Source organism: Melopsittacus undulatus, chromosome 2 (genome assembly GCF_012275295.1).
Source record: "Melopsittacus undulatus isolate bMelUnd1 chromosome 2, bMelUnd1.mat.Z, whole genome shotgun sequence".
NCBI lineage: Eukaryota > Metazoa > Chordata > Aves > Psittaciformes > Psittaculidae > Melopsittacus > Melopsittacus undulatus.
The window spans coordinates 62,488,698-62,509,583 of NC_047528.1; the positions used below are offsets into that span (position 1 = coordinate 62,488,698).

A 20,886-nucleotide genomic window follows, 5' to 3' on the forward strand; every position below is an offset into this window, starting at 1 on the left:
TGAGTATCAATAAAAGTGACTGTGCCATCACTGTTTCATACACGAGTTTAGCTGACAGCCACACAAAATACTTAGTACTTGACAGCTTCCTGTAGTACCTTAGTATTACTTGTAGTAAAAATTCAAGAGCAACATGCCTCAACTTTGTTATAACATTACAGCAAAAGTAGTCAACTCCTTCCTTATCTAAATCAGACCTTACTAAGAGAAACCAATACTGTTACGCAAACCTGCGGAACAATGAAAAAGTCTTCTTAAGGAAAATTCATACATAAATATTGGGAGCTGTGAAGCAGCATATGAAATGAGTGGCAAGTTACAATCCCTTGACTCATCAAAAGTAGAAGCAAATATATAAAAATTCACAAATTACCTTACTGTGGGGAACAGAACATGGAGGGAGATGGGAAAAAAACATGCATTCTATCTCCCGCCCTGGACTTCAGGGAAAACTTAGAGCAGAGACATCTCTCCCTTTCCTGCACCACAGAACCTCTGAGTGCTTCAAGTGACTAATACCAAGCATTTTTATTTGTCCTTGTCCTTATGCCTCTTGTTGAAAATTAAGCTCTGAGGAACAGATCTTGGACTGAAGCATTGCCTGATGCCTTGTTTCTGCTCCTCTAGCATATAATACGTTTAAGGTTCAAAAATTCAACCCTGAAACCATGCTTTAGTTCCATGAAGGTAAGCAGCACTGTGTCACTGCATCAAATGCTGCCTTCAAGTTTTGTTCATCATATTTTTAAGGATTCTGTAGAATTCGGGTGCTGACTCATGTTGTGGAGATGCCACCATTTGCAGGCCAGACGCCTTAGTCTGAGCAGGAGCCTGCTTTGTGCTGCCATTTTCTCCCCTTCTCCTAAACCACAGCCAGAGAGGATGTCACAACAGCCTACTGATCTCTTTACAGACAACTTTTTTCCTGAGGAATACATAGCAGCAGCTGCTCCTCACACAACTGGAGATAAGCCTGACACACATAAGGAACACACCAATTTTGGCCACAGGATGATGTGTTACCAGTTACAGGTGAAAGGCTTTCAGCTCACAAGTCAGGATTCCTGAAGTTTCAGTAACTTACTGCAGTCAGAAAGTATGTTATAGCAGCCATGCATCTGAATAGTGCCTGAAGCACAAAGTCAGCAGCTGAGAATGCAAGTTTCCATTACCCCTCTGGCAGTAAATTCTGTTTCTAAGGAGCACAACTGTCAGAATCTTGCTTATGAACTAGATTCAAAACCAGTTTTATAAACATACATATATATATATATATATATATATACACACACAGAGGAGGTTAGCAATTCTAGTCAAAACATTTAAGTTAACCCAAGGATTTCACACCTTCTTTTTCTGAGGTAAAATGCTTTAGCTTACCAAGCACCCTCATCTCCATAATCATAAACCAGCACTCTAGGAATAATGGAACAGACCTTTACAGTTCCTATACAAATCCAGGGCTGGCAGAAAATACCTTTCCATGATCTTAAGGGAGAAATAAGAAAGAAAAACTAATACTCTGACTGTTTAATCTTGAAAAACAAACTCAGAGATCAAATATAAAGTGGTCTAACCCTCACTCAACAGCATTTTTGAGGCGGGTATGTGACAACTTGAGAACTAATGGTATGAGACAACCCAGTTTATTGGGGAATGTGCTAAGCGACAGACAAAGAGTTACTGATTTTGGTACAAGATGAATTCAAAATCAGCCTCAGGAAAATCTGGATCCCCCAACTACTTGCTGCTTCAGGGAAAGGATCTCTGTAACATGACCTGCCATAGCATCTGCATGCATGAGAGGCAGTTATTTAATATACCTCTCATGCACACAAGAACACATAGAAACACAGCTGTTCAGATGTCTGTGTTTCACATTAAAAAAGCAGGACACAGGTAAATTTTGAGGGTTAGTAGGAAGAGGTAAGACAAGAGGTCACAAGGAAAAGGCATGCTAAAAAGAAATGGAAAGACTCAAACTAGTTAGGAAAACAATCCAGTGTGAGTAGCAATGACTGTAGCAGGAGATCTGCTGGAAGCATTATGCATACAGCTGGTGAATAAAAAAGCAGGAGTAGGATCATTTAAAAGAAAGGGGGGGGGGGAAGAGGGTGACGGAGCAGGTAGAAAATGAGATGCACAGAAGCTCTATTATGGGGAACAACTCAGAGCAGCTGACAGACAACAGCCTCCAAAATTAGGAGGGGTAAGATGAGAGCTGCAGGAGATCCCTGAAACAAAAGGGTGTGAAGAGAGAGCACAAAGGAAAGTAGGCATTAAACCCATGATTCTGCAAGGTCTTAAATTGAGACTGTTAAAATCAGAGAAAAAAAATAGACTATAAAAGGTTTGTATCTGTATTTGTATTCTGTGTTTTGTGTTCCTACTAGCTTAAAAAAATAAACAGGACAAGTTCATTTTCTCAGGCCTCTCTGCTTAGTACAATTCAAGCTTTGTTACTACAGTGCAAACAGTAATTGTAATCCAAGATTAATTAACAGAGTTATTAGAAAGAGAATTCCAAAGCAAATATACCACAATAACCTTTAAATATTTTCTGTTCTGCGAAATTCACTGATTTGAGCAGTTATTCAGAGTGCCCCTGGGTAACACGCACAAAACCATGTGCCAGATACAAAACAACATGAACCAAGCGCACAGTCTCTCCCTATTCATTAAAAACAACAGTATTTCAACAAGCAGAACTGTTTCTTTTTAATATGATGACACTCTTGAATGCATACCATCTGAACATGATGTTATGTGGAATATATTAAGAGCACTATTGAAAATACACATTACAGTTTTAGCTCTATTTCTACTACACACCAATTCTAGCATGAAAAATTAATAATTTAAAGTTCCCTCAAAGCCTCCACACCAGGAGAACTGCCTTCCAGCCATTATCAAATGGAGGAACAAGCCTTCAACTGATTTTATAAGTGACCTACACCAACATTGGTGGCATGCGTGCTCTGCAAAGCAACAGCTCAAGCAGTCAGCCCTAAAGAGCTACAAAACAGAAACCTGAGGGGAGGAGATCCCCAGGAGGTATTTGCAACCAGGAGATGACAACAGTTTCTTTATGGGGCAGTTAGAATTTGGAGTAACTGGTGACCTCAGTGGCCTCAGCTGCTAATCTGCTTCCTCCTTCAGGAGGGTTTGGGATCACTGACTCCCACCCCATGCCAATACAGCCCTATCACACAACACAGGGCTGGCACAAGGACTCCTCCCACATCCCAAAAGCCTCAAGCTGACTTTCCCTGATGTATGCTTCTATGTACAACACTCACCTAAAGTCACGAATGCTTTCAGCTGTGATACAGCTTAACTGCATCAGATTTCTTAAGTTCATATTCTAAGTTGTCTCTCAAAAGTGCAGTGCACATTTAAATCTTCTAACTGAAATTGGCGTTAACACAGGGATATATTTATTTAGAAACCACAGGAATAAGGGCTCAACAACCTGCTTTGCCAGTGTCATTTCTTTAACTGCTGGTTAAGACACCAAGGTTGGTTGCTGTATTCAGTACTCACTGTACTGAGTACTGTACTCAGTTCACAAATATACTTGGGCACACGCTTAACCTTAGCTTACTCCTGTATATCTACTTTACATATATAGCTTAGCACATATGCTATATTCATGCATTCTTTCCAGCAGGCAAAGCTTTTTTTGGCTCAGAAAAATTGACACGCTGGATAAGACGACAGCCAAAGTCCATACTGGCTATCAAACCACAAAACTACTTCCACCAGGAAAAATGCAGTCATTGTTCTATTTTTCTGAACTGAATTTTCATATATTGATGAAAGCTGTACAGTGCTCTCCTATGAGGAATTCATATGGACTGCAGTTAAAGCACACGGCAAAGGCCATTTGTGGACCATAAAAGCTACTGTTGAGATCTACTAACCCAAGTTGCCCTGAAGCTGTCAAAGCTGGAAAAAAATTAGACAAGTGATTATTAAGAATCTACTCTGATATTATTAGTAAGTAAAAGCATGCCTGTATTTTTAGGAAACATCTACAATTACTACAAAAAGAAAAAGAAAAAATGTAAAAAAAAATCTAAAAAAAGAAAAGTATGTAATTCATGTAAGATAAATTTATTTGGGAGGTATATCTGGTAATGGGGGTCTAAGAGTGGGACGAAAATATTCTTCCTTAGTGTCCACAATTACAGGTTAGAAAGTATTATACCACTAGTATAACATAATAGGCAGTAGCTTACAAATTGATTTACTACACTAGATGTCTGTAACTATGTTTAAGTAATGCTAAAGTTGCATTCAAAGGCTTAAAACCAACACTTCAGGCACCTGGGACAACTGATTTAATTACAGGAAACTTCTAAAGGAAAGGAATCCAGACATCCACTCAGTACATACCTTTCATTCTTACTCACTGTCAGAATCAAAATTTCTGATATAACTAACTCATACGAAACACTAAGAATAGGTATTGCTTATAGGTATAACATTCTGATCCATAGAAGGCCACCACCAAGAAATATTTCCATAGAGCATCACAAAGAGTTCCATCAAGTTGAAATGTTTAAAGAGCAAAATGCAATACTAACAAGGAGGAAAATCAGTCTTTCAGAAGCTGTGAGCAGGTCCCCAGACTCACAATGTCAGAAGCCTATTTGTGTCACAGTTGTTCTGAGTGCCTTTACAGGTTAGGCTTTCCACCAAATGTTATGGTAATGTAGCTACAGACATCTGATCGCAGTCTGGCAAATCTGCTCAGTATTACGATACCGATAACTTTGCTTGTACCTGTTTGCTTCTGCTCTTATCAAATGATCTCACTCCTGTGAACAGAGGTATCCCTGAAGAACCAAACAGTACCTTCCATACAGGTGCATGAAGTCTCAAAAAGTTATCCTATTAAAGAGCATTTCACAGAGGATTTTTATCTTAACCATTCAAGGCACATATTAATACTGAAATAACTTTTCAAATATTCTATTGTGAAAACACAAGATGCAATTTTTTTATTCAAAACTGTAAGTAAATGAGGAACAAGTTTAAAAGCACAAAACCCACTACATGCGATTTCTAAAATGGGTTAAATACTTTTCAGATAATTTCAGATTTGCAACAACTGAATGACTGCAATAAATTGCCAGAACATTAGACTTCATCCATAACTTCATACTAATTTAACTGCAGAAATGACAGATTTTTTTTACATTTTTAAGTATGCTTTCCATGTAATAGTTCTCTTCCAGAGAAAGAAACAAAAACAACTGAAAAAAAAGCCAGCTTGCCCAGCCAGATTAAGGATGAACTGGAAGATCTTGACACCCACATACTCAAAAAATCATGTAAGGGCACATTATTGCCTATAGTTCAGTGAAGCTTAAGAAAACATTTTTAGTGCAATTTGTGAATATTTACTGTGTTGCTAATGTCACTTCCCTTTCAAAGGGCAAAAGTTTTACTATATTCTGCTTCATACTTTACTGAACCTACACCTAGGCAGTTGCTTCCTTGTGGGAAAAGCATTAGAATGCTCCATCTTTTGAAGAATTACATCTTTACCAAGCTAAATATAGTCCATCAGAAATATGCACACAAAGAATGGAAATAGACATAAATATGAATACAAAAGTTAGATTTAATTTTGTTACTGAAATTAAGTGTTGCCTTATTGGACACAGCAAGTGTACTGGGTACCCATGTTTTAAAGAACAGGGAGCGGAAGAGACACCCCTAAACCTCCTGCCAGCTGAGATGTCCAAACAGTTCTTCCTCTGCTTCTTCCTTTCAGTGAGCTATTGTCAATTTACTGCTTTTTGGGAAAGTATATAAAACCTTCACCTGCTGTCAACACAGCTCGGGCATGTTTGCTTTCCCTCACTCCTCCTTGTTTTAAAGGGTAGAAGAAAAAATTACTCCATAAGCTAAATATCACAGAAATAAGTTCAACAACTAAAGATGACTCTAAATTCAGAATCCAGATTCCAAACAAAGCAGTGGAATATTTTTTTTATTATTTTCACTGAATATTTAACTAAAAACTATTATAATAAAGGACAAGAGATTCCAAAGATAAAACTCCAAAGAATTTTACAGTACACATTTGAAATAGTCCTAAAATGTGAGCCATAGTAAGATACAAGCTTAATTTTGAGTAGAATTTTTTTGTCAAAAAAAATAGAATAATTTTACTATAATTAAATCTACAGTTTGATGAAACATTTGCTTTAGGATTATGTGTTTATTTTGCTTTTACATTAACAGCCTTTGCAAGAATATTTTAATTTTGCTACCTACACAACACAGAAAAAACATATAAGGAACACTTAATGGAGTTTCTAGTCCAGAAAATTATTACAGAAAGATTTCTCACTATTAGCCATTAAGCACAAATACAAGATGTTCAAAGCTAGATGCCGATCTGTTGGAAAGGCCAGGGTTATAAATTTATTCATTTCATTTAAAGACATATAGCGGAGAATTTGAAAACACAGTGCAAAAGCAGTCTGTAGCATCTCAGTTTTTACCCTAGTACTTCAGAATTTCCTTTCCAGTTTGAAGGAAACAGAATCATTTGCAACAACACATGTAGATACTTTATTTAAGACTGGATTGCATTTTTAATTCTAACTGGCTCACCTGCACTTTATTAAACAAATTAAGCCCAATTTTAACATCTGATAACACTTCATTGAACAAGTGCTTAACAGGATTCACAACAAATATCAAAGCACATGAGGAATTCATACACTGCTTCCCATGTGAAGGCTCAAAAATATCAATAATCAGCCTGCATAACTTCCTTCTGAAGAAGGTAACATTACCTTTATTTTATAAACAGAGAATTTGAGTAAGAAATAAAAAATCCACCTAGTAAAGCAACGAATGAAAGTAAGATTCCCAGTTTTCTGCTCCATGCTGCTGCCTCAGAGTGCTGAAAGTTTAATCTGTTCAGTCTTTTTGTGTTTATTTTTGGTACACTTATAATGAGCTTTCATTTTATTAAAAGTTTCTATTAATAAATCTCTTCTAAGCCACAGACAACTACAGTTACTAGAAACATACGAATTAACAGAAAGGTAGACAGTCTCTACCACAAAATGCAGCCTGTGGAAAACATCAAGTTCATTAGGTTACTTCAGGTCTTCAGAGGCAGTCCAGGAAGATACTCTTGATGTACTGAATGCAATTCTGTTCCACTCCCACAGAAAACCCACAAGCCTTCTTTCTTCTCAGTACTTTATAAGCTATTACTTAGGTCTTAGAATTCAGTCAAAGAATAATATTAAGTCTGCTCCACCACAGGCTATGGATGGCTGCTACTCCTCCATACCTCCCACACCACCGCATCCTTCCTACAATGCCTTCAGAGGAAAACATCCCAACTCAAAGCAGTAGGTAAAAAAAGACAGGAGCCAAGAAGAAATGATAGCAATACCCAGTGCTTGATGAACAGTCTGGGCCTACCTTTTTTTCTTGTCTTTTTTTGAAAGTAAGAGTTAATACTGATTTGTCTCATATCACTGAAGGAAAAAGACCTGCTATTTAATCATCCATCCAGCAATTAAAAAAATAAATCACAAATACTCTGCTACATAAAAGCAAAACCCAAGCAATACACCCAGTTCACTTGTTACCTTTAGTTACAAAAATAACCACTGAATTTGAACCACTCACCTTTGGCACGCTGTTAAAAGGATCCAGGCAGTGAAAGGCAGGACTCTCCAACAAAGCTAGGAACACCACTATCTGAAACAGCAAACACCACATATTTTAGATTCAGCACTAAATTTGGAAGACCTTTAGCTAGATGACTTTAGCTAGATACTAGCAGAATCTCCTAAAAGCAGGCAGAATGGCTCTAACTTGATCCACCTGTTTAGCATAAATGGAATCCATCTTCAATTTAACTTTTTTCAATGAATACAAGGTCAATTTAACCAGTCACTCCAAAACACCTAGGAAAAAAAAGCAAGTACAAACCCAGGCATCACAATACAGAGAAAAACCAGTCAAGACACAGAACTAAGAAATCAGCCCAGATTTATAAATATTATATTTTTTTAAAACACCATTATTTACCATTTCCTTTAGTTCTACATTAGTCAGTTTAACTTGTCCATACTTCCTAAGAAAATGGAAACACCATTACACATAGAAAACTGAGGTACATCAGCAAAAGCATAGCCAGCAGTTTTGCAGGACATGACTCTTTCCACCCATGAGGCACTCACACACATTCAGATGTGTAATCCAGCTGGATTACTACTGCGTGTGGTTTGGGGTTGTCTGGCACAAGAGATACTGACCCAACATGAGTGAGCTCTGACAGAAGTGGTGAAGCTTGTCATATGGCCAGAGAACTCTACGGGAAATTCTGTTAAGCATTTTAGCCACAAAAGTAATCTTTCAGAAGAAACTTCAAAGTATTTATACATTTGTTTCTGTTTTTTAATGAAACTTCTAATTCGATAGTTTGTCTGACAAATTCGGGCAGTAAATCCATTAAGATCCAATTCAAGAAGAAGGAAAAAGTTCTGAGCATCTTTCTGTGCTGCAGCCCCTAGCTTGTAAGGACAATATATTACAATGCCTACTCAACCTGAGGCCACTCGTACAGAAATGTTTCTGTTCAAAGTCTTCTCTGAAGAGATCCCAACCAGCTGCCACTCTACAAAAGCATCCTATGAAGAAATTCAATTAAAAAGAGAAATTCACCTAGTGATCTCATGCATTATCTGAAGGGAGTCTACAAGGATTCTGGAGAAGGACTCCATCAGGGACTGTAGTGATAGGACAAGGGGTAACGGGTTCAAGCTTAAATAGGGGAAGTTCAGATTAGATACAATGAAAGAATTCTTTACTGTGAGCATGGTGAGGCCCTCGCACAGGTTGCCCAAGGAATGTGTGGCTGTCCTATCCCTGGCAGTGTTCAAGGCCAGGTTGGAAAGGGCTGTGAGCAACCTGGTCTAGTGTGAGGTGTCCCTGCCCACGGCAGGGGGTTGGAACTAGACAACCTTAAGGTCCCTTCCAACGCAAACCATAATGAAGGAGTGGGGGGGGAAGTATTGACAAATATTGAAGTACTATAAATGCCTTACACAGGTGTTCAAAGATGAGCTTTAGACTTCCACCCATTAATAAGTAAAAGAACTACTAAAACTATAGTTCGACAAACATATAAGCATAAATATATTGTATAGGGGTAAAGCACAAGAGTGTCTAATCCTCAGCTCCCCAGCAGCAACAGAAACTAGAGCACTGTTAGCCCTCCTGGAAAATATATAAAAAATACCCCAAACCAACCAAAAATGGAAGATAGCAAATTCTAAGGCTCTTCTTCAAACAGGAAAACCTCCTGATCCAGCTCAGCTGGATGAGGAATATGCCTGTGACAGCAGACAGGGCTGAAGGGTCACCTACCCCCTTCTCCTCTGACATCCAGCTGGAGCACCTTCTGCCCCACCACCTAACCCAGCTTTTCAGCTTTCTGCAGACACAGACTGTAGGCAACTATGCTCTGCTACATCAGTTTCCCTACCCAGTTACACACCTTAACTGTGCTCTTGCTGAAAATTTTTATTTGAAATTACTGAACAAATATCAAGTAAATGGGAAAGATGTTTCAATAAATGAAGCAACATTAAAAGCCTGAGGCATGACAGATCCATTTTCCTGCCAGCTGAGTGTTTTGTAGTACATGCTCTTCTCCTGTCAATAATGCAAGAACATTTTTAATATTAAGGGGAAAAAGCGAGAAAACAAAAGTAACTTCATTTTTTGTTACAAGATCATCTGAGTTGGTTTCTTCCCCTTCCTACCTCACAAGGCATCCACCACCCATTACCATCCACCACTGAATACTGCACCAAGCTTCAACTTTGTTTAGGCCTTTTTATTGTTGTTGCTTAAAGGAAAAGCCAACACCTCTCTCAATTATTGCTTCCACCTTCACAAATGCACATTTGCATTTAAAACTTGTATTTGAAAGTGAGATGAAAAACAGGACTGTTAATCACAAATACCTGAAAAAGCTACCTTTGTATTTATTAAGTCAACTGGGGAAGTAGTACAGCTGAGGAAAATAAAGAGTCCAAATTCCATCTAAACACATAAGAAAAGAATGAGTCATGTGTTTATCTCAGTATAACAATGCTAACTTCCTTCTCTACAAGAATGGTTTTATTTTCACAGCCCAATTAACGTACATTAAAAGTAGCTCAGGATGTTAATGGTGACAGGGCAAAGAGCCAAAGGAAGAAGATGCACAAGAAAACCTCATTCCTACCAATACTTCAAATAAAACACTGATAATTTAACACACACATGAGCACAAGATTCAGACTGGCCTCTGTCCTCCCTGGGCTCAATTCCATTGCATTGTCACCTTCTATTTTTCTCTTGCTAAAAATCTTCACTTTGCTATGGAAGAGCCAGAGGAAGTTTTCTGCTAAGAGTCACGCAGAGCCTCACTTCCCCAGAAGCATAACCAATTTCCATCCACACCCCCACAGCCCAAAGCTTTGCCTGCAATGCTGTGAGTTGCAGGGTGACTCAAACTCGCTATGGAAACCTGGACAGCAAATAATTCACTTATACTTTAAACATGTTCTTTGAAACAACCTGTCAGTTACAGAAGCTTGAGATCTTTCTTCTTGAAGGGCAGTCAATGGAAACAGTGGTTAGGGTATGAGACTATTGGCCCCCACATAGGAGGCTTGTACCGTATACAGGGTTTTCTGGTTCTGCTACTGCATCATACCAGCCAGGACTCTAAAAGCTGTATTTTTGATAGCAAAGCCAGACTGGGGAATGAATAGTCAAACTTATAATATGAAAGAATCTCCATCAACCTTCAAATTAAGTCAACAACTTCTTTGAAATGCAGCAAGGCAAAACAGGCACAGAGCTGGGCAGTCATGTCTCATGGTATCACGAGTTCCCATTACTTCTGTACTACCTGGTGTGACATCTGGCTGTCATATCCCAATCTTAACACCAATACTATTGCAGTAGTGTCAGCCCTGCTGCATATAAAATGCCACAGTTCCTTACCATATGTGACTGCCTCCATATCCTATTATTCCTGTGAGCCCCAGAGCAGAAAAACAGAAGATGACCATAAGGAACAGGAATAGCAGAATACAGGAATTGGATGAACATGTGATTACAAACACAAGGCAGAAAGACAAAACTATCTACATCTGAACAGCAACCTCAATTGCTCTCCTTTGGTTTCTATACCAAGGTCTTCAGAACACAAGGACTATTTAAATTCCACAGCAAAAAGTACTCTTAAATTGTCAGAAATAAACGTTTGAATTTGATGCTTGAAAAAAGCATCAAAAAACGAGTATCAGTAACATCTAATAAGCACCTTATATTTAATTGTGCAATCTTTAAAGATTACAACCTTAAGAATAAATTAGTGCTCTTGTACTGATTACATTACAAATAACATCCAAAGTTATTAATCACCCTTCCTTTCAATAATAGCTCTGATGTGCCCCATTTTCTTTATCTCCATGGTTAAAATCTAGATTCAGCCTTACAATGACTATTTCAATGACAGATCTCTCAGGCTCTCTCTCTAGTACTTGACTACCTCCTATTTAAATTCTGACATGAAATAGCTAAAATAATCTCTGATACTTAATATGCTAATACACAAGAATGACCTGACCATAAACCTGCAGTGCACAGAGTGGGTATTTTACCTCTGATGGTTAAGGCATTCAAGTGACTCCAATAACTTTGATAAAATTCAACAACTGACATATTATTGGTGACCTTCTGGAGAACAAATGAAAAGCATCACATTAATACAAATCCTCCTGTGGAGAAGATCAGGCTGGCAATCTGCCAGTTCATTACACCATCTAGCTCCACTCCAACATTAAATATTGCCTTCCTTTGTAATTGACTGAAATGCACTGGACCAATTGCAGGTAACCACTTTGGGCTATTAAAGTATTCCATTAAGACTTCTCCATTAGGCAGATATTTCAAATGAAGTTATATCAAAATAGGCTACACTCAAAATATTTTAACTATGCAGACACAATTGGGCAAGCACAATCCAGTTCCCCAGAGCAGGACTCAAAAAGCTCGATGCCTGAATTTACTTAAAGGAAAAAGAAACTCACTAAGTTCATTCAAGACTCTAGTATGAGCTGAGTATTTTAACGTCCTAGTCATATATATATCCTCACAAAAGTCACTTAATATTACCTTCTTCTAAAGCTAAGAAAATAGTAATGTTAAAATACGCAACCATTCTTTAACTCGGATAAGTTAAGGCAATCACTGAATACTACATTTTAAAATTAAATATGAAACACAGGGAGAAAACAGTAAGCAAGACTGGATTCACATAATGTATAAGGTTTCAAAAAGGCAGCAAATTGTAACGTTGCATTACAATGTGTATAGCATTCTGAAAACAAAACAAAAAACTTAAATCCTTTATACAACCCCATACAACTAAGGTTTTCTTCTCTAAAGATTGCAGTTCCTTAACATCAAGAAGGCAAGTGAAATGGGCACAAGAACAGGCTCACTCCCTTACAATGCACAAAAGTCTGCCACATACTTAAAATGCTAGAAAACACTCAAGTCCATATGCCAGATGTGAAAATGAGAATGGCTCTTGAAGCAAAGAAACTTCTGTGTTTTAATGGTCTTTTTTAGCAGCCCAGGTTTGGAGCCATCACTAGAGGCTGTAAGGGTTACCCTAAGAAGTCTGTGGCTCTTCTGAACAGTGCACAGGCAAGAGGTGGTGTATCTTATCTGTGCTCTTATCTGGCATGTAAGAGCTGTAGTACACCTCCTAGCCATGCTGTCTGTATCAGAGACGTTCTTAGGCATGTATCACTGGTCACTCACACTAGTTTTTTGGTTTTGTTTTAAACAGACATATACTTGGCAGGGAGTAGGGAGAGGAACACAGCCAGAGACAGTGCAGTGGCTCACACTTCAACCCCATGCAATCAAAGAGACTACGCTGACCTATATTCTCACTTAACTCCTGTAGTCAAATGCATATCCTCTTCAGACTTATATATACAAGATATGCTTCAAAAAACAAGAACATTTTTAACATCTACTTGCACAATCACTAACTCCCAATCTTCTCAGGAAACACAAGCAGTTGATTGTCTAAATAACAGAAACATTTAAAATAACTACTGTATTTCAAAAAGCAACTTCCATTGCCAGCTTCCTCTGTCGTTGCAATCCAACTACATGCATGACTTGTATCTTTTTACACTGCAAAGAAACAAGGAGGGTGACATCTGTTAATGACTGCATCTGCTAAGAATTCTACAATATATATAATACAGAATCACATTATTTTATTAAAAGTAATCACATACTTCTTACATTCTTTCAGCTAGAAGTTTTCTCAAAGAGTGTGAGCTATTAAAAAACCTAATACTGATACCAAATTACTACCTAAACTCACTGTAATATGCAAGTTTCTAAATTCCTGGCTTAAGCAGGATTTCCCAACTTGATACTTATTGATATTGACCTAATTCAAATTTGATTATGCTGAGCTGCAAACTCCCAGGGCAGACCCTGCATGAGAAAAATTAAAAAAAAAAAAAAAAACAAAAACAAACCCACAAAGCAGAGTGGAGAAATTGTGAATGGGAGGCCAGGAAACCCTTCACCCAGCAAGGCTACAAACTCTTTAGGAGGACATGGAATATTGCAGTCACAGAAAAACAAACAACAAAACCCCCAAACCAACAAGAACCCCCATGCACCTGTCTTTCAGATGGATAATTGAGCATCAAAATAAATGCAAGCCCTGTCTAGTCACTCTGCAAGCTGAAGGAAGCTCAAAACAAAAGTACCATGGCCAGCAAAATAGCCCCAGGTTTTTTAAGCACTCCTATTCAGGAGCCATCTGTGAAAAAGTGAAGTACTGAAACACCATTTTACCTCAATTCCCCTGTTTTTTCTTTTCTATGTATAATAGGAACAGGAACACACAAACTTTCTCATTTTCCTTATTTAAGGGTCTACAGCTGGCTATGTAAGCGTATGCATAAATATCCCTAAAGCACACACAGGAGAAGCAACAAAGGTCTTGATTTATTCTTAGGACAGCTCTAAGCCCCTCAAGAACCCTTACAAATATATTCTGAAAGACATAAATTACCAATTATAATTGCAGATAGATAAGCAGAACCTGAACTATAGGTAACAAGACTGTTCTTAAACTTTGTCTCCCAGTATCTTTAAGGAAAGAAAAGGATAAGACTAAAAGCAAGCTTCTCAGCCCATGGTTTGAACATAATTATTTTGGTATCCTTAATAGGATACCTTATTATTCAAATTAAAATTTTCATTTTTTGGAAACATCTTAGCATTTATAGTTAGGTAACCTTTTGGCACTTATAAATTATAATTTGTACATGTAGTTTAATAATTTGTTCTGCTGGCACTTTAGACTTTTCCTGATTGATACTTTAAATTTTCAGTTTGTAAAACAATACACAGGGACAGTATTTCCATTAAGCAAAAATAACATCAGAAACTTTGAGCACCTGAGTGGCTAAAAACTCATCAGCTCAAGCACCTCCTTCACAAATCTATTTTTCCTACTGTGTATTTGCCATTAAAATGTTTTATGTAACACATACATGACCAGTTCTTCCAAATCTCTCTAGTAGAGTCAGAGCTTTGAATTCAATACCTGTGGATTTCAGGGCTATGAAAGATGACTACAAACAACATATTAATGCACTCTTTACAGCAATCAAGCAATCTGAACATGTAAATTACTGAAAATACACACCTCTACTGGAAAAATGCATTCACCGATGCTTCACGGAGAAGTGAAAACACAGATTCTGATGAATTAGCTACCACTGAAGGATGCAAAGCTAACTCACTAGCAGAGAAACACTAGGCAGTGACCCCTGGTTATAACTTGTAGCTAGGGAGACTCATACTTAAGATAAGCAAATAAATCTTACATCTCCACAGTTAGTGAAGATTTGCTTTGGGGTGAGATGTAACAGAACATTAACTGTAACAGGGGCTACAGGGAGACTATGGATTACTAATACCGTAGAGTCAAGTAAGGCAGACCTTGCCCACTGGCAATTCAAAGTTAAAGGCTGACTGCAATCCTTATTAGAGCTCCTGTTCTGGTAAATTATTCATTCTTTCTTAGTCCAAAGAAAATCTTTTGTATATGTACATACAACATGGCATTGTCTGAATTTGAAGTATCAGTGCCACTACTGTTTTGGTGCTAACTTATATGGATAAGGCAATGTTAAGCAAGATAGGTCAAGATCAGTGACTGTCTTTGAAAACATCAGGCAGATAAAAGAAATGGGTGGAAATACACAGAGCAGGACCTGACTGATGTCTTCAAGGAAGGCATTGTTGGAAGCTTCCTGATAACTCTCAAGCTACAAAGCAATGACCTAGTATGTTACACAGATAGAGCAAGGCCTGGTCTGGGCACTCCTGACCTGCTATAAAATCTGTCATCACCATCAGCTGCAGCAGTCACTTCCTGCATCTGAACCTGTTTGTTGAAGGTGTTCAGTTTTTTTATCCTTTCCTCAGAGACACCAGGTACATAGGGATGCTGTACACATTACTGTCCAAGTAGAGTACCTTACTCTGGAAAATTATGCAAGCTCTGCCCTACAAACTTCACCTGAAGCACTGTGAGCATGAATGGAAGCCATTCCACTTTGAAGGGATGGCAGAAGCCCAGGCATCTTGGCACCTGGGTAAAGAAATCAATAATGACTTCAGCTGAGGGAGCAACTTGAAGAAATCTATCTCAAGCACCACCAGAAAGAGTAGAAAGATTTACTGTTTACTCAAGCTGGGTATTTTATTGACAATGATGAAAAGCACCAGGCTGAAGAATTCACATTAACAGACATTAAACTGGAAACCATTAGTAAAATTGAGCAAGGAAAAAAAACCAAAACAAAACAAAGACCACAACACAGAATCCCTTAGTGAAACTGGAATATGCTCAAATAGGACCTGGTGTTAAGAATTCAGTAATGCCCTGATGAAAATTATCTTGCCTGGGAAGAGCAAGGTGGTTTTGTCCCAATATATTTGTGTATCAAAGGCTGTGAAAAACTGGCATTCCAGATATAAAGTTTTCCTGAGTCTTCACAACTATAGCAGCCATAGGTAAGTGGAAGATAAATACTTGGAACATAGAGGTGGCTTTGATTCCTACATGAATTGGCAGGTGATACATATGGGTCAGTGATGCGTGGTACTGTGCCCATCCTCTTTAGACACGGCAGAATGACAGTATCTGAAGTCAGCACCTTCAATGTGCAGGTCAAAACTAAACCACTAGGTTCCTCAGATCCACAGAAAGGAACCAATATCCAAGTTGCTAGGATCAGTACTTCTCAAGAACACAGTCCACCAAAATACTGCTTTTTCTTCCAACTTAACAGTCAGAAATCATTGAAGCAGTTTTTGCCTGAACTACCCCACAAACTTTGCTTTAGATTGACAACGAGAAACATTAACGCAGCTTTGGTTCCACCGCAGCTTACAGCAGCCCTAGCCGCAGGCACTGCTATTATTGCTGTTTGAAAGATAACTGGATATTCCAAAATCTCGTAATACCCAAATAGAATTTGGCAACATCCTACCTTCTGAGGTTTTCGGCACCAATTTTCTCCCTTTCATGTCTTGTACGCATTTGATGGTGTCTTATTCTACTCATTTTAATCATGCCAATTCAGTGGCAGACTACAAATGAAAATGCAATAGAAACATTGCAGGCACTGTAACAATAGTCAAAACAAAGATTTCCTATGGCAGCTGTCAAATTAATGACATCTCCAAAGCTATCTAAATACAGTATCTGGGCAGAAATCCAATTATGTCAATTCTGCCTGAATACCCCAAAAGAGAGTCCTACTGGGGTTAGAAGTGGAAACAATTTTAAGAGCAGATTAGCTACATAAGCAGCTCCACACTTGAAACCAGAACAAGGGAACAAAAACGTAAAGGCATGACATTTATCTGGACACATGGGAGAGGGGGAAAAAGAACTGTTAGACATATGGCAATAGGTCAAAGCCAATTACCTTGTCCAAATTTGCCCCCCAAGATAATAGCTTCTAGGTTCACTTCTTCAAGAAAAGATGAATTGACTCCAGTAATTACAAAGATTTCTGCTTACCTCTACATCCTCCACTACTGCTTTGTTTTTTCCAAAACTTTTTTCCCAACAAAATATTAACAGCAGTAGTAGAACATGCCAACCTCCCAGAAGCACGAGCTAAATTTATCTAAAACCCAAATGAGATAATATTCTGCCTCACTTAAATACTAGGCAGCAAGGACAAATGGTATTCAGGGCTTTTAATTCAAGAGTATGATTTCTTGCTGGTTTTGCTACTTTCCTTAAACCATTGTAACCGCTGATTTCTGGTTTTCCTTGGAAGTGTCTGTGTTAATGCTCAATTATGTGGCAAATTCAGTTTGTTGAACCTTGCCACAGGATTGAACTACTGGGTTTAAAACAGACAAGGACCAAAGTGGGGGCAAAATAGCTTTTTAATTCAACAAAGAAAAGAAAACAAAACAAAAGGATTCTGTTCTTTCTTTGCACACATATTAAAATAACTGCTTTTGAAACCACAGAGAAATAAAAGTTTGTCTGGTTTTTAAATGAAACTATTAAAACTAGGAAACTCAAGTAAAAACTGCATGTGCCAAGTAACTGAAGCAATATTATATTGGTTAGTAACTATGTCCAAATTACAAACCTTGTATATTATGAATAGATAAACCTTTAAATAAATCTAAGTGAACAATGATGAAATATAGCAGTCTGTTTTAGACTGTTTCTAACCCTGATCTGTCTGTATACTGGAGAGAACACTTTCAAAGGTAAGGATATAACTTACTGTACATATATTGCGAGTGCTTCTGCTATCAGCATGATACCAAATTCAGGAGAGAACAAAGCATTCATTATGAACGAGCCTATATTTAAGATTGTGCATTCCTCACTGAGCTTTTTACACCAAGACTCTCACAGTTAGAGGCAAGGGTTTTTTTGTTGCTGTTGGGCTGGGGTTTTTGTTTCTTGAGCACAGACATCAGGGATATTTAGAAAAGTCTGAAAATAAGAAACTTTCCTGGTCAAAATCTGTTAATTTCTAAAGTGTACAGCTAATTCAAAAAGAAAGTCAAAGAAGTGGGTACTACACAAACGCAGGGTTGCACTCCAGAACTCCAGACAGCTTTGATTTAAAGCCATGCCGATGAACAACAGCTACCGTGTTCATTCACTCAAGGTGAATCTCAAAATCATTTTGAGAGGCATGCACACAGATCCCTTCGCAAACCAGCAATTTTGGATATTACCAGTTTGGACCAAATTCAAATCAGTAACCCACCATATTTTCTGCTGTTAAAGCGTAACTTAGAATATCAGATACAACAATTTTAACTAAGTTTGTTAATAATATACTGTATTTTCTTACAATTAAAAAATACAAAGTCTATTTAAAATAGCTTCCAATTGAACCATGCAGTCAATGAGGCTGTCAAAAACATTTTAGCAAAGCCTAGAACAAAATTCTTCAGCATCAATTTTATTTTAATTTTTTAGAATATATACAAGGAATCTATTTGTTGCCAGCTCTTTATTACAAGAGATTTAATTTCTGTATTTGTTCTCTAGAACACATTGAGCACAGTATCATGAATCCTCCTTTGTGTCACACAGGCACTGAAATCCAATTACTACTCTATTAGGTCTCATTTAAATCCCATGCGGTATGACAATAAACTGAACAAAATGAGCATCAGCACGTTTTTCAACTATCTTTACAATATGACATAGATGGCAATCGCAGCTTAATAAAATTTCATTTACAAGGAAGGTAGTTCAGAATATTCTCTTTCTCTGCCAGGCATTCCAGGGAATCCTGGGATACACCACTTCTTTCCACCTTCCCTTGAAGAAGCCAGTTGACCATCACTATGTCACGCTTCTCAAACACCTGAGCCTTCTGCCTGCGGCACATAAGTTTGTCTTGGTGCTCAATGCTTACAACACATGCAAACCATACCAACCAACTGAATATTTACTCCAAAGGCATCAGTTTCTTTTTCTTTTTTAAGATTTCCTAGATAAGGAACCCTTTGACATAGGATGACATCAGGTTGGGAAGAAGGAAGGGAAGAAAAAAAACAAACCTGTGCCAATCTGAAGGGTAGGGAAAAAACGATGGCATTTTAAGTAAGCTCTTATCCCATCTGAATGTAAAAAACTCTTCATTGCTAAATCACAAGGTAAATCTGAACAACTTTCAGAAGCTCTGAATACTTCACCACTTCCATGCAGGTAATTTAGGGATGATTTATGGATGTATTATAATCACATGCCTTTCTACCTTCATTACAGTATTTCCCAAGTTTGTCTTACTACACAGCAACTACTGTTTATAGACATCCAGGTCTGCTCTTCGTTTTCATTGGTTATTTTTCATTCCTAAAAGAAACAAAAAAATCCCTCATTTGTAGGAAGCAGTCGCCACAGTCAAAGCTCTCTGAAGGATGCACAAGAGCTTTGTTAGATTGCTGTTTCTTAATAGCTGACCTGACTAACTCATCTTCCTCATACAGACTACAAATCAAAATGTCATGCCGACATTTAAACACATGCTCTGTTGCTAAAAAACAAAAGCCAGGAAAACACATTCATCCCACTTTCAAACATTCTCCAGACAAAAAGCTCAAAGTTTTGAGACCAGACTTTAAAATATTTTAGTAATTACATGAAATAATTTTAGTTGTAATTTTATTAAATTTTTTCTTTACATGCCTACCACAAATAGTAAACCATAAGAAACTGGTAAGTTCCAAGCTGAGGGAGGGTAATTAAATCATTTCAAGGTTTGTGCTCTAATTCTGCAATTAGAATGGGAAGATCTGGGCCAGAGCTTTCTCTGTGCAGAGAATACTGTAACATTGATTTTTTTTTCTTTTTGCTAGAAAAGGAAGCAGAAGGCGGAGGCATTTCTCCATGCATATCACTCAATCACACAGTCTTTTCTAGTGTATTTCCACAGGGATTTTTCTGCAGGCTCTTTAAAATGACTTCCTCACTGCACTGCCTATCTTTTGCTCCAGTTTAAGTTCTTCACATTCATCTTCACCTTATACCTAAAACTATGGGTAGGCCATATGAAGGAACAACAAAAGCCAAAGACCACAGACCCTCAATTCATTCTGCCTGCAACTTTGAGCAATATAACAGACCTTAAGGAACATGAGCTTCACTTGCAAAAACTTCAAGATGTCAGCTTCAAGATCCAAACAAATGTCTTTGCCCAAAAATTAAGCTACAAGTACCATCTCTTTGTTTTTAAAGGTAATGAAGAATTGAAAACACTAAATTGTACTTATAAGCTTAAATAATTTTGAAAACTCTAATATACTTTCGAGAAGGCAGAACAATTTCCTTTCTATGAGATTTTAATTATATTTGCTTTCGCTTTATTTTACCATTCCTTTCAGTATGCTATGATGGCAAAGACAGATCTTATAACAAGAACTTATCCTCTGGGGAAGTTATACCTCTCGAGCTGCAGAAGAGCACAAACATCTTGCATGCTTCAGAACACAAAGCCTATTGCCATGAAACCTCAGAGTAACAGTCTCAGAAACCCACTGTCAATTGCTAATGCATGCACAGAATTTGTGTCTGAAAAATGGGTTATGGCAATCTTTCATTTAAATCAGTGACATCACAGGTGCCACAAGTGCTTTCTTCTTAAATAGGAAGCAACAGCTCCCAGTAAAAAACAAGAATTTTCAAAACTAGAGCCTAAATACAGACTATGAACATATCAAGTG

The 20,886-nt window shown here is 37.7% G+C and overlaps 1 protein-coding gene across 2 annotated transcripts in view; it reads right to left on the bottom strand.

The window, feature by feature from the left end:
- Nucleotides 1-20,886, bottom strand: part of NCK2 (NCK adaptor protein 2) — an 87,769-nt gene that overhangs the window by 47,543 nt on the left and 19,340 nt on the right. For both annotated transcript variants that reach the window (XM_034074450.1, XM_034074449.1), the window contains one exon: nucleotides 7,672-7,743. The gene's annotated coding sequence lies outside the window, so the exon portion shown is untranslated. The remainder of the gene's footprint in view (nucleotides 1-7,671; nucleotides 7,744-20,886) is intronic.